General features: G+C 41.7%; 2 protein-coding genes across 2 annotated transcripts in view; one reads left to right on the top strand and one right to left on the bottom strand.

Moving 5' to 3' along the window:
* Positions 1-17,514, top strand: part of AARD (alanine and arginine rich domain containing protein) — a 571,840-nt gene that overhangs the window by 487,720 nt on the left and 66,606 nt on the right. The gene's annotated exons all lie outside the window — the stretch shown is intronic.
* Positions 1-17,514, bottom strand: part of EIF3H (eukaryotic translation initiation factor 3 subunit H) — a 70,442-nt gene that overhangs the window by 35,515 nt on the left and 17,413 nt on the right. The window lies entirely within an intron of this gene.

Genomic DNA, 17,514 nt, shown 5'->3' with positions numbered 1-17,514 from the left:
TAAAAATGCTAACTTTGTTGCAGGAAATGGTCTATAAATTCCAGATAAAGGTGGCCTGTTATTTTCAAATCTGTCATTTCATTGGGTTTGCCATTTGAGCTGGGTTCGAAATTAGCAGGGTGCCAGGCACCTTTTACGCCTAAAGATTCTCCATTTGCAAACACCTCCCAAAATCTGGGTGCCATTTTTTGCATCTGGCTGACACTCAAGTATAACTGAAATGTGTGTGCTTTGAAACCTCAAAGTGTATGTTAAAGATAGACAATGTGTTAAGAAGTTTAACCATAAAGAGTAGAGTGTTTTGAAAACTGAACTACGGTACCAATATTTTTATTGTAAACAACCAAATGAAACATGTATTATCAATTTCTGTTAAAAATGTGTTATTTACAATGTGTCACTTACGTGAATTGCATATTAATTCATGCTTATCAAAATAAAATAAGTGTTGCCAACTACCCCTCGCCCCCCAGTGGAGGCTAGACATTCTACTTTGGTGCCAACAACCCGGGTCCCAGAAGCCAATCGGAAGCCGCACTGGACATTTGGGTTCCAAAAGAATGTTTGTAAACTGGAACAATCACTTCCAGGTTTGCGGTGTTTGGGAGCCAAAACGTACAAGTTCCAAGGCATTCGGCATCCAAGGTATGACTCTAAACACAATGCCATTTACACCAACAGAATATACAATGAAGAACTCACACCTTATAATGGTCTGATCCCACAAAGAAAGTCATAATAAAACGGAACTTTAAAACGGAACAACTTACATCAAATAAAGTAACATTCAATAATCTGTTAGAATATAATAGTACACAATAAAATTAACTCTCAAAACATCAGCAAATAATAACACCATATTAAGCCATGTGGACTGGCATGAGATCAGCATGTCTAAAGCCCAGCGGCACACATAGTCCAGGTTCTGGGCTCTATATTTTGCAGTGATGAAAGCGAGGAGCTTTGGAGCAAGCCAGCATCGCGATCCTGTTACTGCTGACTATGCAAGCTCCTTATGATCAGAGCATATCGAAATGGCCCCTTGGTGCTTCTTCCAACGAGGGAAAGAGTTCTGCAGCAGGCAGAAACCTAGAGAGGGTCAGCTCAAATGCCTTAATCATTTATTTCTGTTCTGCGCAAGTAATCCTGGATGCAGTATTTCCGGTGAGAGGCTACTGGGATCCAAGGCTCTGGGGGTACAACCATAACTGCCAACACCCCCTGTAAGCTATTCTCCTGAAGGTTTTCTTTTTCCCTGCCCATGCAGAACTTACCTGCTTCAACATCTTAGCAGAGCTTCCTAATTCCCCAAGCAGTGCTGCTTTGAAAAGGGGGGGAAGGGGGGGGAGACCACTTTATAAGTCTGAACAGCTCCACACACAGTGCTGGCAATATATATGCAGTAAGATAAAGTGCAGAGACAAAGTGAAAAGCCAAAGAAAGGACTGCCAAGCAGTGCCAGGTTGACCGATTCAGTTTATCCCTTCTGGGATTTTGTGGTGTTGTGTTTTAAACCCCCCAGCCACGCGATGCGCTATTCCCAAGGATGAACCATTTTCAAAGCCTCCCAAATAACAAGACTTCAATTTTCAAGGCTGTTTCTTGTTACAACTGTTTTTTTAAAAAATATTTTATATCTATATAAAGGTGCTCTTTAAACTGGCTCCAAGTGTTTCAGGAGTGGCACCCAGTGTCCAAACAGATTACTTACACCAGATTCCTTACTTGGCTCCCAACAACTATTCCGTTCTATTTCAGCATCTCTCACTTCACCACCTACTGGAAGCAATATTGCACGACTCTGTGTATTCGGAAACACTTTAATATTAATTTTCATGCATGATACTCAATCAGTAGCATGGGGCTCTTTTTAAAAATAAAAATAAAAATCCAGCTCCTTAAGATAAAGAACTCCAGATTATTCTGGTTAACGTAATAAGATATGCAATTTCACCTACAGTTTGTGCTAAATTCAGAAATAAGGCATAAAATAAGATTACAGACCTTATTTCCATATTTGAGTTAAGACAACGCTGGCAAGGAAAAGAACACACTGAACTGATGCTAAACCTCAATATAGTTTCCTAGTACGGCTAAGATACCTACCTGCCTTGAATGAGAAACTACTTCTGCCAAGCATATCACTGGCCAGACCCACAAAAGACGCTTGCTAACATACAGATGATTTGACTCTACAAAATTGGCAATAAATCAGTTTAGAGAAGAGATGACTTTAAGTGGCTATTTTTATTCTGTTCTTATTGCTGTGCTTTAACCCTAAAAACCGGTCCTTCCGAATTTATAACACTGACTTGGTCCAAGGCACTTTCTACACAATAGCCCCCAATTCCAGACACTATTATGCCCAGTTTTCTGATAGGGAACTTGTGCTGAATATCTCATTCTCCACAAACGATGAAGTGCTTGGGGTAGTTCTAACACTCTTCACAGCACAGCAAACTAAACTGGTCACATTGAACCTAACTTTCTGGGAGAGAATCCTTCTGAGAGCCACAGGCATCTTTTCAAGCTACACATAAGCATCTCAGAGGCAACACACTGCCCTCTCCTGTATCAATGCAATTTTCTTTACAATCAGTTTATTCACAGAAGGGCTTTTTTCTGTTGCTTTATTTTGTTTTAAGAAAACAGGACAGCTATTCTAAGAATTGCAAAGCATTCATAAATTCACGAAAGTGCTCGTGTTGGACATCCCAGGCACGTTTACACAACTGTGTTCCATACTTTGACACCTTCTGCTGTAAAATAATAATAATAATAATAATTGCGGTGTCGGGAACAGCTGGCACCAAAGTCAGGAGACCCAAACCCTTTGTGGTGAGTTTGGGTTCCACAACGTAATCGTCTCAGCTTGAATGGCCATAAACACTAATAAATGTTAAATCCATCCTACAACTAAACGCTAAGGACTTCAAATGAAAGTCGCGAACAGCACTGGGTTTTCTTTTTCTTTCTTGTAGGGATGCGAGTGTCTGTACGCGGCAGGCTTTTGAAAACGACAAAAACCTTACTAAAATCTCAAACTTCTCTATAGACTCTGAAGTTTTACTATCAATTCCCAAAACCGGAGTGGGTGGGCGGGATTGAATATATCACTTCTGATACTTCTGTCAAAATACTATTTTCAAGCTGCACATCACAGATTGGGTCATGTTCCAAGTACTATTGCAGTTTAAGGAATTAAACTAAACATTCTTTTAATATACCTCCAAAACAGATTTTTCAATTCTTTCACTTTTTAATGTGACCCAAGGGCTTTCTTGTTAACCTACCTACTGAAGTGAAGGTGAAGTTACCCTAAACAGCAAACCCTTGCAGGATAAGAAACTGAAAAGGAAGTGTCCTGAATTCAGTTTCGGAAACTAAGGACTGAATTCGTGCTTCCGGGGCTAAATCCTATACTCCAGGATTCCTACGTGCAACTCAAGTGTCTCCACTTTCTCAGCCGGCAGAGAATGAGACTCTTAATCTCAGGGTTGTGGGTTCGAATCCCATGTTGGGCAAAAGATTCCTGCATTGCAGGTGGGGTGGATTAGATGATCCTTGTGGTCCCCTTCCAACCCTATGATTCTAAAGGATTCTATGTGCAGGTTTTTACACGGCATCACAGGCAGCAGATGAGGCTCTCCTAACTTAGGGGTGTAGTTTCACTGGTGGTGTGGTCAACATGTAGTAGTCTAAGTCATACCCTCCATTATTTATTATTTTTCGAGTACAAGAGATGTAGTAACTAAAGCTTCAAAATTGTGATGTTGTCAGACACGCCTTCATCATCCACCTTTTATTTCTATTACAGTGGCACCTCGGGTTACATACACTTCAGGTTACATACGCTTCAGGTTACAGACTCTGCTAAACCAGAAATAGTGCTTCAGGTTAAGAACTTTGCTTCAGGATAAGAACAGAAATCGTGCTCCAGCAGCATGGCAGCAGCAGGAGGCCCCATTGGCTAAAGTGGTGCTTCAGGTTAAGAACAGTTTCAGGTTAAGAACGGATCTCCGGAACGAATTAAGTACTTAACCCAAGGTACCACTGTATCTCTAAATTTCACTCCCTAGGATGCATGGTAGCCAAAAATGGGAAAAGGTGTCAATTGCCATTTCCCCTTGACTTAGCCGAAGCAAATTATACCCTATGGTTCTTACAGAGGTTTACAGCACAATCCTGATTACTCCTAAATGTCCTATGAAGCTTACTTGCAGGCAATTGGGGTTAGTACTACAGCCCTAGAAGTTGGAAATTATGGTAAATGTATAGAAACAAAGGATGGTGGTGACACACACTACAGGGGAAAAAATTCCCTGTCTTTAGCTAACAAAAATCAGTCTGCATTAGGTAGTTGTAACCAGAAATTTGATTCTGGTACTCAAGAGTTACGTCTTCCTACCACCATTCCCCAAGTACTGGATCACAGCCTATTTTCATATTTATCTATAATAATATAATTACAACATGTGCACATGTTACTGTATCTGGACAAAGTGAGTGACTTGTTTAATTTAATTTGATAACATCCAAAATTATGTGCTGAAAACTATTAGTGGACATCTGAACCTTTATCGGCAAGTTGCCAGGTTAACGGTTGTGCTAACAATTTTGCATGATCCAGGCAGATAGCATTTGCTGGTGTTTGATTCGCCTCCAACATCCTATTAACTAGATTAAATACTGGCATTTACCTGTTCTCCATAATCTGATTGTGTGCATTTTCAGAATACCCTCAACTACTGTGTCATTCGCTTACATCAGATATATTTGTTTGTTGCTCTCGCTTTAAATAGTAATGACTGACTTATCACAGTGAGTGTTAGATGGAGCAGTACAAAGTTTTGTGCAGAGGCTTCTCATTCTTCACAACTATTAAAAGGCACAAGGTTTCTGTATCGTATTGAATTAAGCAAGCCTAGCCGAGGGAAGATTTTCTAAACAAGTCCCAATCTCAATCTGCTGCACAGAACTGTACGAGGGCCAATATTCTGCAATATTACAGCTCCTTGGATATACTAAAATGAAGGTATAATCTGGTTTGGCAAGTAAGAAAATTATCTTTGGCCATTTTATTTTATTAAAAAAGATAAAGAGCAATGAATTCCCTTGTCCCTCCCCCTCCCTAAAAAAATGTTCAGAAAAGCTAGTTGCGCTAAAACTCTAGTCTTTTGAAGCAAAGCTTCAAGGTTTCCCAAATGATATTTGCACTTTAATTAATTGTCTCTCTATCCCACTGTTTCCCCCCTTTCTAAGTGAATTAATCACATTTCCTTCTACCTCTAATTGGTAAACTATGCCATATTTACTCCTGATATATCCTCAGCTTTTATTTTACTTTACTTTTGCAGAGACCAAGTTCATTATGTTCCACTTGCCACAAAGATTCTGACACTTATTGAAGCATTCTTACTGCTTCTCATAACAAAGGTCTTGTCGTTATTAAAGTCTATAAGAACTCTGGTCTCTTCAGAAGTAGCCTTGAAGATGGATGTAGCAATGGACATAGGCATTTCTTTAAAAAAGTGTGGCTCAGAGAACTTTGGCTTTTTTCCCTGAATTTAATTCACACATTTCTTCTTTGGTCAGGGTTTGCAATATTGACATAATGGAAGTTCCCAGTTAATTCATTTGAGTAATTAAATCTCAAGTGGAAGTGGATTCCAAAGGTGCGAAAGGAGGGGGGGCGGAACAAAGGTGTTGAAGCTAGAGTTGGGGGTGTACATAAATCACAAACAAAATAGATTCATAAAAACCTGAAAAAATCATATTTTAAGTGACAGCCTGCGAAGCGTGGTGCATGAAAGAATAAGGGAAAGCATGTTCGTAAGTCGGCTTTAATTTCTTCATATATAAAACTGCCAGACATCCCAAATATATAAAGGTAAGTAAAATATATATTTATATTTTAATTAAAAGCAACTGCTGGGGAGGGGAGCTTTTTCAACAACAAAAAAGGAGGAGAAAACTAAGACAACAGCTTGATTTAGGCAAAATCCAGCTGATCCTTACAGAATGTATTGTTTCATATTAAAACTAGTATAAATTGAAATTAGATGTCCTTCAACTGACAATTCTGAAATTCAACTGACAATTCTGACAAAACAGAAATTCTGTTTTTCTGATCTCAAATTTGCTCTAGAAAGGTTATCGTTAAATCCTAACAGCCACACCTTATGGTTTCTGGGAGAAAAAAATATTTTTTGAATTTCAGCTTTGGCATTTTAACTGAATGTTAGCAATGCCAAATCTGAAAGTATTTTAGATCAACCTAACAGCTGGACACTTCATAAATCTCAACCCTGTAAAATATTTTAAGTTTGAAAAACCAAGTACATTTTTTAAAATAAAAAAGCCTTACCTTATGCAGCCATGTATTAAATATCAGAATACACTTACACTTTGTTTTACTATGAAAGTGATATTTTAATGTTCCTAACTTTTAAATAAATACAACCATATAAAAATGTACATATTCACAGCTCAGGTATGAACGGATGCAAGAGAAAAGCCATTAATATTACTCTTGATACGTCATATTTTAGTTTCAACCCTCATATTTCAACTTTAAGTTATCTCAGCTGCTGTAGACTAAAAGGGTTTATATATTTTAAATTTCAGTTAAACGGTGCCAAGGTCTTTCCACAACTTATCAGAATAACCTACAAATGGAACATTCAACACATTTCTTACCAGGAACGTTCAACCGTAAGCCAATAAGCCATAATAAGTTAACATTTTCAAAATATTGCCATACGCAGCCGATGCCCACACAGGACTGAAAAATATTAATATTACATATATATTGATTATCTCTAGTTACACACTTGCACCATTTCCTATGCTTTTTCTCCAGAGATTCATTCTATCAATTTAGGAAAAATGTGGGGTTTTAAAAATAATTTAGAAGATTAACAGAACATTGGAGTTTTTCCCCCATAGAAGCGCAGCCACAGAAAGGTGATGAAATTTTGTGTTAGCGTTTTAGACCACAGGAAAAACTTTTTTTAATTAATAAAAAAAGGTTCTTAAACAGCTGTTTGTCTTGTAAGCTATAAAATGCAAACAAAAATTCATAGAGTACACCGCAGGCTTGTATGTCATATAATTATGACTAATGGGAAGGAATTTAACTTAGTTGAGACAAGCATGCTACAGAGGCAAGGCCTGCAGGCTGTTAATTTGATGAGAACATGCATATAGTGCAATGGAATCAAATGAAAGATACCAACACTCTGAGAGGCAGAGTGAGTAGATAATTCCTCCAGAGGGTTGACCATTTTCAGCTTCTCCCTTTAAATAGACAAGGCAAGGGAATGGTCCTTTATGCCTAAAACAAAAGCTAAGGATGGTGTACCCCTTTCAAAACAGGCTCCCAATCCGGCCATTTTGTGTCATCTTCCATCCTCTCTCCCTTGCCACTTGCACAAAGGAAGACTCAACTGGCAGGTGACAACCACAATACAGGGAATTATTTTAAGCGCACCTAATGGCTTATGTGGGGACGTGGCTGGAGCTGTGGGTTAAACCACAGAGCCTAAGACTTGCCAATCAGAAGGTTGGCGGTTCAAATCCCCACGACGGGGTGAACTCGCATTGCTCGGTCCCTGCTCCTGCCAACCTAGCAGTTCAAAAGCACGTCAAAGTGCAAGTAGATAAATAGGTACCGCTCCGGCGGGAAGGTAAACGGCGTTTCCGTGCGCTGCTCTGGTTCGCCAGAAGCGGCTTAGTCATGCTGGCCACATGACCCGGAAGCTGTACGCCAGCTCCCTCGGCCAGTAAAGCGAGATGAGCGCCGCAACCCCAGAGTCGGCCACGACTAGACCTAATGGTCAGGGGTCCCTTTACCTTTACTGGCTTATGTGTGCCCCCCCAGCAAACTGCCTTTGCTGCGTCATATTGCTTATCTTACATCTCAAAAGATATAGCCTGTGGATTGGGAGCTCCCATTCAAAACACACACAACTTGAAGGGTCCACCAGCTTAGCTGCACACTAGGGCTGTGGCCCCACAGTCTGTATTAGCCCCAGACAGCACAGCAATTAGTCGAGGATGACGGGAATCGCAGTCCAACAACGTCTGAAGGGCACCAGGTTGGCATTCGCTGGTCTCTGCGTTACGAAATCAAATGCCAGCTGCCAAATGGCATTTCTTCCGCATCATGTGAAAATGGCTACATGCTTTTTATTCTTCATTTTAAATGTCTTAGCAATATTCCTGTTCACATCCTTATGGCGATGCTTATTAGCTTTAAGCACCCATCACATATTCCTGCACGATGCAGACTGAAATTTTGTAAAATGAGGACGGGCTGAGAAAGGAAAATCTGATGCTCGCTCAGACAAGTTCCGCACGCCGTCTAAAAATACCAGCGAGCGGTTTATGGAACCTAAGGAAGAATAGGGGAGATTAAACATTAAAGGATGACGTTAATGTTATTCTGGTGCTAGGATTCTGCAGTAAAACCTAACACACGTCTAGTTAACGTCCGGAAAGAGAATCACCTGGTAATCTGCAAAAGGCCTGTTCCTCTATTTTTCTACAATGTGAGTAGGATTTGACCACTTTTGGAGGCAGTATGCCTTTGAACAGCAGCTGCTGGGAACCACAGACAAGATGAAGGCTGATGCACTGGAGTTGCTTGTGGACCTCCTATGGGGATCTGGAAGGACTAGAGGGGTCTCTGACCCAATGTAGCAGGGCCTGGATAGCTCAGCTGGTTAGAGCAGGCTTCCTCAACCTCAGCCCTCCAGAAGTTTTGAAACTACAATTTCCAGCACCCCTGAGCACTGGTCCTGCTAGCTAAGGATCATGGCAGTTGTAGGCCAAAAACATCTGGAGGGCCGAGGTTGAGGAAGCCTGGGTTAGAGTGTGGTGCTGATCATGCCAAGGTTGCTGGTTCAATCCCCACATGGGATAGCTGCGTATTCCTGCTTTGCAGGGGGGCTGGACTAGATGATCCTCAGGGTCCCTTCCAATGCTATAATTCTAAGGTTCTATTATTCTTATGTTCTTATGAATGCTACACAGCCAGTTACAGATGAAATGCAAAAGCAGTATTATAATGCATCATCTGAAATAGGCTACTTATCAAAGGAAAAATAATAATAATACGGACGTCACTTAAGATCCAAAAGAGATGTTATGAAAAGGATATTGGCTCCTGCCTAGTAACGCCTATGAAAGCCATTGCCTGCTGTGATATCACCATGCTCAGAATTTCCAAGCCTCCCCAAGCAGCAGCCAGTAAGAGGCAGGGAAAGCTGAGTGTGATGATTTCACGCTTTTTAAAAGCAAACACTACTAAGAATAGGTTGGGCTGCTGCTCTCAGTTGCAGTTAATATGTACCTTGCAACACCAAGTTTGAAATGGTCGCAGGTCAGTGGAAGAGTGCATGAAAAATGGCCCCAGCTTTAATTCCTGGCATCTCCAGGCAAGGCTGAAAGAGACTCTTGCCTGAAAACCTCAAGAGCTGCTCCCAGTCAGTATAGACTGTAAACAGTTCTGAGCTGGAAGGAACAACATTCAGGGTTAGAAACTCAGATATATAAGCTAATCACCAAAGGGCACCTTTAACCTAGGTTATGGTCGTCAAAACGGAATGTCTAGGCGCCTTTTTTCCTCCAATGAGATATTATTATTATTATTATTATTATTATTATTATTATTACTCATTTCATTTCTGTACCACTTTATATTTTAAAGAAAAAATTTCAAAGCGGCATACAACACATTGAAACATCAAATAAAACAATCCAGAATAAATCAAATTCAAGCTTCAAGGAAAATATTTCAGATCCTTCTCTAAGTGACATTTTTCTTTACCCATATTCATTTACCTACTTAATTCATAAACCTGTTCCATAGAAGAAGTACTCCAGGAAGCCAGTGTGGTGTAGTGCTTAGAGTGTCCGACTGGGACCTGGGAGATCAGGGTTCAAATCCCCACTCAGGAAGTTCAATGGGTGACCTTGGGACACTCAGAGCCTGTTAACCTACCTCACAGGGTCATTGTGAGGATTAACTGAGGAGTGAGGTAAACCCTGTACTCCCAGGAGAAAAAGGTGGGATATACTGTATTTTTCGCTCTGTAAGACGCGCCAGATCATAAGACGCACCTAGTTTTTGGAGGAGGAAAACAAGAAAAAAATATATTCTGAATCCCAGAAGCCGGAACAGCAAGAGGGATCTGGCTTCTGGGATAGCCTCTTGCTGTCCTAGCTTATGGAATATGTGCCTGGCTAATTTTGAACACTGCCGATGATTTCATGCAGTAAAAGGCAGAGTCCTGTGTTTCTACTATCCTCTGACAGAATCGTCAGCATTGGAAGGGATCCCAAGGGTCATCTAGTCCAAACTCCTGAAGTGCAGGAATCCTGCCCACAACCATCCCTGGGTGGGATTGAGCCACTAACCTTCTGGTTGGCAGCCAGGCATACTAACCCACCGTGCCACCAGCCCTACAGCCCTTCCCCAGCCACTAGGTTTCGTTCAGCTTGTGATGATACAGTACAACTGTAAGGTAAGGTAATGCTAAGGTAAGATCTTGAGATTGAAGGAAGATGGAAATTACAGTGGTTATTCATTTGCAGAGGAACAGGTGGCGCCTGATGGACCCATGGTCTGTCCCTAAAGGGGTTTATTAGAGCAGAGTGGAAGAACTGTGTTGGGTTCTACACAGAGATAAATGCATACTGGTTTGCAGAGATTACCTTAACCACCTGCGCTTTTTAAGCTAGCAGAGTTTGCCTGAAAGGACAGCCAGCAAATTTATCGGACAGGTATTTAAATCAATGCGCTGTGTATCATGCTTACGGAACTTGGTTGTATAAAACAGTAGTCGAACCTTAGCACATGAAAATAGCTCTCCTTTTCCTGCCCCGCTCCGCCGGCACCCGGTTGCGAGCCTCACTCCTAACACAGCCAGCATACACAAATGAGACGTGACTGGTTTTAAGCTGGGTAACAGTGCCCCCTAATGGGGCTTTTAATAAACAGCCCATTTAAAAAAAAAACCCCCACCTTGTCTCAATTTTCCTTTCAGTTCTCATAACAGCCTTGCTTAATTGCCCGAAATAGATTTATTTTGTAGCTTGTCAAGTAAAAGGAATTGTAGCAGATGAGCCTTCATCTTGAGGGGAAAAGATCCCAATGGAGGCATGTGAGAAAATAATTCAAAGTAATATGCTTTTGAAGCCCCACAGAAAAGCCTTTCCGTTAACAACATAAAAGATAAAAGTTTAAATGAAGAATTATATTGTTTGTTCTAGATTTATTGTCTGCTCTGTCTGAGGAAATTCACAGAGCTGATAAATCTCATTCCCGCTCTCTTTGGCAAGTTCACAGTGAGAGTTGACTCCTTATACCCCCAAAGGGTTCACAATCAGCAGATGAAAAGCTGCAGAATACCTGCTCGGCATCGGGTTCTTTGGAAAGCCACAATGAAAGCCTCCATGGGGTAGCCTAGTTGGTACCTTGGGTTAAGAACTTAATTCGTTCTGGAGCTCCGTTCTTAACCTGAAACTGTTCTTAACCTGAAGCACCACTTTAGCTAATGGGGCCTCCTGCTGCCGCTGTATTGCCACCAGGCGATTTCTGTTTTCCTTCTGAAGCAAAGTTCTTAACCCAGGGTACTATTTCTGGGTTAGCAGAGTCTGTAACCTGAAGCATCTGTAAGCCAAGGTACCACTGTATATGCCATGCATGTGCAGCAGGCTCTCTCCCAAACCACAGAGCCACACCAAGAATGGACAGACATCACTAAAAAACAGGCCCCAAGTACCTGAGAAACCACATCCTTCCCTATAAACTACTATAGTGGTACCTCGGGTTACAGACGCTTCAGGTTACAGATGCTGCAGGTTACAGACTCCGCTAACCCAGAAATAGTGCCTCAGGTTAAGAACTTTGCTTCAGGATGAGAACAGAAATTGTGCAGCGGTGGCAGGCCCAATTAGCTAAAGTGGTACCTCAGGTTAAGAACAGTTTCAGGTTAAGAACGGACCTCCAGAACAAATTAAGTTCTTAACCCAAGGTACCACTGTACACAACATTTCCAATCTGAGAGCAGCCATTTACAGGTACAAGCCACAAATGCCAGCACAGTGTTAATTTAAGACTGCAAGATAAAGAGAACACCACCACACTATTGAGTGGTGGCCTTTACTGCATTGAGTGCAGTGTGCCTTTAACATAGGAATAGACAACATGAGCTATCCCTCTCCATAAGCTGCTGTTGGGACTCCATCCAGAATTGGCCAAGGGTCAGGTTGCAGCCTGACCAAATCCAGGTGCTGTACACTGACTGCTACCCCTGTTTTACGGTTACAAAAGCTTTAAACTCCTTGTAGGAGTTTTCTACACTTTTGGAGAAACAAGTGCTCACTTAATAATCAGGCCAATGTGAGTTTGGGGTCTTGGGAGAGCAGCGTCGGAGATGATTCATCTGAATAGATGATTCATTTCTCAGAGATGATAGTTTTGACAGTACAGTTCCTAAGATCACCATCAAATGGAGTAGAAGGGTTTTTATTGCAAAGTCTAATCTCAGTTTATATAAAAGACTCACTGCTCAAGAGCTCTAAAAGGCAGTGTGAACAGTACAGACACAGAACTGCATTACAAAGTTAGCACCTCATAAGCATTTGTGCTCCTGAAGACTTCAGCATCCTTCACATTCATCTCTGCCCACTTCCCATCAGGCAAGTTAGCAGTCCTCGGGATATGGGGAGAATTTAAAAATCAGCAAAGCTTGCCTACAGACATTTCTGGATTCAAAAAGTGGAGCCATGGTGTTCCACATGACCTCCTCTCCCCCCAGTAACCCCCCCCCCCTCTTTTTATGTACCCATTTCTCTTTTTCAACCTCTATCTCTACATGGTAAGGCCTATAGATCTGCTTCTGTATGAAATTTCTGATTTAGTTCTGTACCTGAAGTGTTATTTCAGGCCCCAAGATGAAGCTACGTATGGCTCTGTGGTCTAGAAACAGGTTCCACTTACATGTCTGATGCAACCTTAACAATTCAGATTGCACTGTTAAGATTGAAATGGGACGGTTTGCACACTCACAACAAACCATAATTAAAAAGAAACAGTGGCTCAATGTGAACATGCAGACTTTTGCCACGTGAACAATTTTACTATAAATGTATGGAATGTTTGCTTTGATTTTTCCAAGCGTTCTGAAGTTGCTCAGGCTACTTTCGTAAGGGCCAGGATTGAAAAAGATACGTGCATACAGCAGGAACCGAGAGCCCAGAGTCAACAAATGTTGTGGCTCCATCATCACTGAGGATGCTGGCTGGTGCTGATGGGAGCTGCAATATAGCAACATCAACTGGGAGGATGGGACACAGATTTGCCACCCCCAGTGTACAGCTGGAGCTTTGCTAACACTTTCTGCCTCACATGCAGATCCCCATTGCCAAGGGAGTTTGTCTTCTCCAAGTGTGAGCATGCACACAGATACTGCCAGGTGCTACAAGTTCTCTTCACTGTCTTCCTCTCTTCTCAGCTTATATAAATAAATACACAATCTACCGAGATTCAGATTCTGCTTAATAAAACAAAACCCAAGTGGTTTACAAAAATGATACATAACACTACTAAGAGAGTGCCAGTAAAATCAATGATTTGGAAACAAGTAGACAAAAACAAAATTATCAAAATAAAGATAACACCAACAGTTATATACATGCGGCAGGTAGGCTTGCCTAAAGAGAGAAGTTTTTAGCAGGCCTTGTAAACAGTACACCCAAGGCGACTGCCTAGTATTAAGAGGCAGAGAGTTCAAGAAGGTTAAGCTACTTGGGTGCTATTCAGAGAAATCATTCCAACAGCACAAGGATTTTTAGCTGTGCAATGGAGCTTCCCCTCTCCTTCCTCTTCCCACAAGCCTCCAAAATCTGTCCTCCCAGATTTCTTCAAGCCCTTCAGAGCAGATTTGGGGAAGGTGCAGCGCATGTGTGTAGAAAATGGGGGGGAAATAGTGGTGCAATTGACTTCCGACAGGCACACAGAGTGCGAACAAAACTGAGTTTATGGGAGGCTGGCTCGTTTAATTTCACTGCACACAGGTGGTGTAGTGACAATAAAGGTTTCTTATTATTTTTTATATTTATTTTATTTAAAAATTGAGGGAGTTATGTTGAGTATGCAGAAATCTTTATGCTAGTGGAGCATGTGCACTGGCTACCAGCCTTGGTCCTTCCTTTCAAACTTCTTAATCATTCCAATCTACCCTCCCTTCCCCATCCCCCATATGCTGCTCCTCAAAATATTTCTTCTAGGCAGGTACAACCTTCTGCTTACACCTAAGATTGCCCTCTGTACTCCTCTCTCCCAAATCCCTTCTCCCTAGCAGAGTCCTTCCTACGTTACAAATGCTCCTCCACCTGACACTGAATGTTATTATTACACTGAGGTGCCTCCCTGAGACACATAAGGCCGCTTCATTTTGCTCTGCTTTCCTCCCAAACATGCCCCATTTCTACCCTGAGCCTGCAAGCCTGGGGGCAGGCACCTTGACTTGCAATGTTTGCAATGTCCCTCGCGATTTTAGGGATCGTCATCATCTATCTTATTCTTAACCATTTGCCAATAGGAAGAAAGAGCAATCCAAAATATCTGCACGGAGCTGAAATCTGAATAGGAGCTGCTTAGATTTTACACAAAGCTGCACATTAGGAACCCAGGGCTGAATTACAGTACAGTGGTACCTCAGGTTAAGTACTTAATTCATTCCGGAGGTCCGTTCTTAACCTGAAACTGTTCTTAACCTGAAGCACCACTTTAGCTAATGGGGCCTCCCGCTGCCGCCACACGATTTCTGTTCTCATCCTGAAGCAAAGTTCTTAACCCGAGGTAATATTTCTGGGTTAGCGGAATCTGTAACCCGAGGTACCATTGTACTGCGGTGCATGCCTACCCGGCTGAAATGGGATTGGTTACCCTGCTGCTACTTTTCTAGGGCCTTCAAGGCCAAGACAGAATCTGAAAGCATGCAGCTTTCATTTTTTTGAGAAGTCACAAATCCTCTTGACTGCAGAGGCATATTTTAATAGGCAATGACACATTTGGAATGTATTTCTCGGTGTCAAACAAGATACCCACCCCTAATTTTTACAGTTTTTATGTATGTGATTTTCTCAGCTTATGCTAGAAAACCTTGAGTTAAGAATTTATCAGAGCCCAGGAGATAAATTTAGATCCAAGACACAACACAGTAGGGAAACTGATTGTGTTGGAGTAACAATATTTTTTAGGAAAGAAGAACAATGGTCCACAGAAATACTAAAAAAAGACGCAAATGCTTTCTGATTTAGGAACAAGATATAAAATGCTAGCTTTTTTTAAATTAACAGGTATAAGCAAAGTTAACCAGATCTTTAGAACTGCAATATGAATTTTCTTTGTAAATGCCACCTATATTTATCGTTTGGCACTTCAAAGCTCAAAATGTACAAAATTTATAAGGAATAATAGTATAGCAGTTAAGTAAAGTAGGACAGCATTAGCCCCATAGGTCGGGGCAGCAACTAAGGTTGAGACTTACCTAAAGCCATCTTGTGAATTCATGGCTTCTAAACTGAGGTGGTTATGGTAGAAACTGAAGCAGAACACTTCTGGCTCTGCCCACCACTTGTCCACCTAGGGTATCCAACATCTGGAGGGCTCCTCCAGATTTGTTCATCCAACGATTAACAAATATTCTTGTTGTGTTTCCACAGACAACTCTGATCCCATGGCAATACTACCATACGGATATAGATATTGTTGGAGCTAAGAAACTGAGATCATCCTCTGAGGCCCTTCTTCATGTGCCTTCCCTATGGGAGGTCTGGAGGGAAGCAACATCAGAGCAGGCCTTTTCTGCAGTGACTCCCTGTTTGTGGAATGCTCTCCCCAGGAAGGTCCAGCTGGTGCCTTCGTTATACGAATGCCTCGTAAGACGAAAAACTCGCAAGACGAAAGAGTTTTTCATTTTTTTGAGTTGCTTCGCAAGATGAATTTCCCTATGGGCTTGCTTCGCAAGACGAAAACGTCTTGCAAGTTTGTTTCCTTTTTCTTAAAACCGTTAATACCCAGGGTGCATTGCTTGAAGAGGTGCAGTTGCAACTCATAGTAACTCATAACTTCTTTTGCAGCCATTTGGTAAGTTAAACTTTTAAAACTTTGGGGGGGGGGTTTGGATTGGGGTGTTTTCTAGGAGGTTTGGTGCTTTTGAATTTTTTGGATGTGAAGCACTGATTTTTTATTTTTGGGGGGGTTTGCGAAGGTAGGAGCTGTGCTGCCATGGGGCCCAAGAAGACTGCTGCTGCAGAGGCCAGCGAGAGGAAGAAGGAGAAGAAAGAACTGAGAGACATTTGCCAGAAGTGGAAAGATGTGCAGGCTTTTGCACAGCGGCACCACCCTGACAAGGACCTGACTCGTGACCTTGCAAACACTTTTGATACGAGGATCATGTCGTCTTTCAGGGAGGTGCTAAAAAGGCGGATGAAGCAGCAGACCATGGACAGGTTCTTCAGCAAGAAGCAAACCTTCTTCGAGTTGTCCCCCAGAGTCTTAGAAAATGTATGTACAGTACTGTACACTTTGGTGATTTTAAAACTTTTTTTGACCATAGGAACGCATTAATTGATTTTCAATGCATTCCTATGGGAATCCGTGCTTCGCAAGACAAAAAATTCGTAAGGCGAAAAAACTCACAGAACGAATTAATTTCGTCTTGCGAGGTACCACTGTACATCTCTTCAACCAGGGCTTTGGCTGATAGACATCAGGTGCCCTTTTAAATGTGTTGTGTGTGTTATTGGTTTGTTTTTGTTCTTATTTTTATTACTTTTTTATATATATTGTAATTTTATGTTGTTGTTGTTTTATGTTGTGAACTGCCCTGAAATCTACCTTTCAGGGGTAATATACCAATTTAATGAAGAAGAAACAACTGAACTGTTCATACAGCTTCTGATGAAGAAGACTTCTCCAAAATGCATTGGGCTAAATAAACAGTGCATTACCAGAAGAGCTGGAGATTGCCTTCTTCTTGTTGCCATTTCTTTGATGCTTGCTCCCTCTTCCTGCCCCCCAACCCTGCTTAAAAACAAAAGAATTCCTTCTGGACCAAGCTTCACCCAATCCAACATGCTTTTCAAGTGGCCCAATAACCAGCAGGCAGCACAACAGAATGGGCCAGCGATACACCAGAGGACCTTGGTGTGGTTTTCTACCTGTCCCTGCCTTACATTACATATACCTCTCAAACAGAGCAAGGGCAGCCAATGGGGTGTTCTCCCGACGCTGCGGGACTACAGCTCCCATCATTCCAGACCACTGGTCGTGCAGGCTGGGCCTTATGGGAGTTGGAGTCCCAGCTCCACTTTGGTAGCCACCACATTGGCTACCCCTGTACTAAAGACACTTATTTCCCCAAGGAGAACCTACCTAACAGAACATATTAGTGTTAGGTTCCTTCTCCCATATGGTCTCCAATTTACAGTGTTTTC

This window comes from Podarcis gaigeae, assembly GCF_964106915.1.
Source record: "Podarcis gaigeae genome assembly, chromosome: 7".
Taxonomy (NCBI): Eukaryota; Metazoa; Chordata; class Lepidosauria; order Squamata; family Lacertidae; genus Podarcis; species Podarcis gaigeae.
Note: the sequence above shows the minus strand (reverse complement) of the source record. Positions and strands in the feature narration are given on the sequence as shown.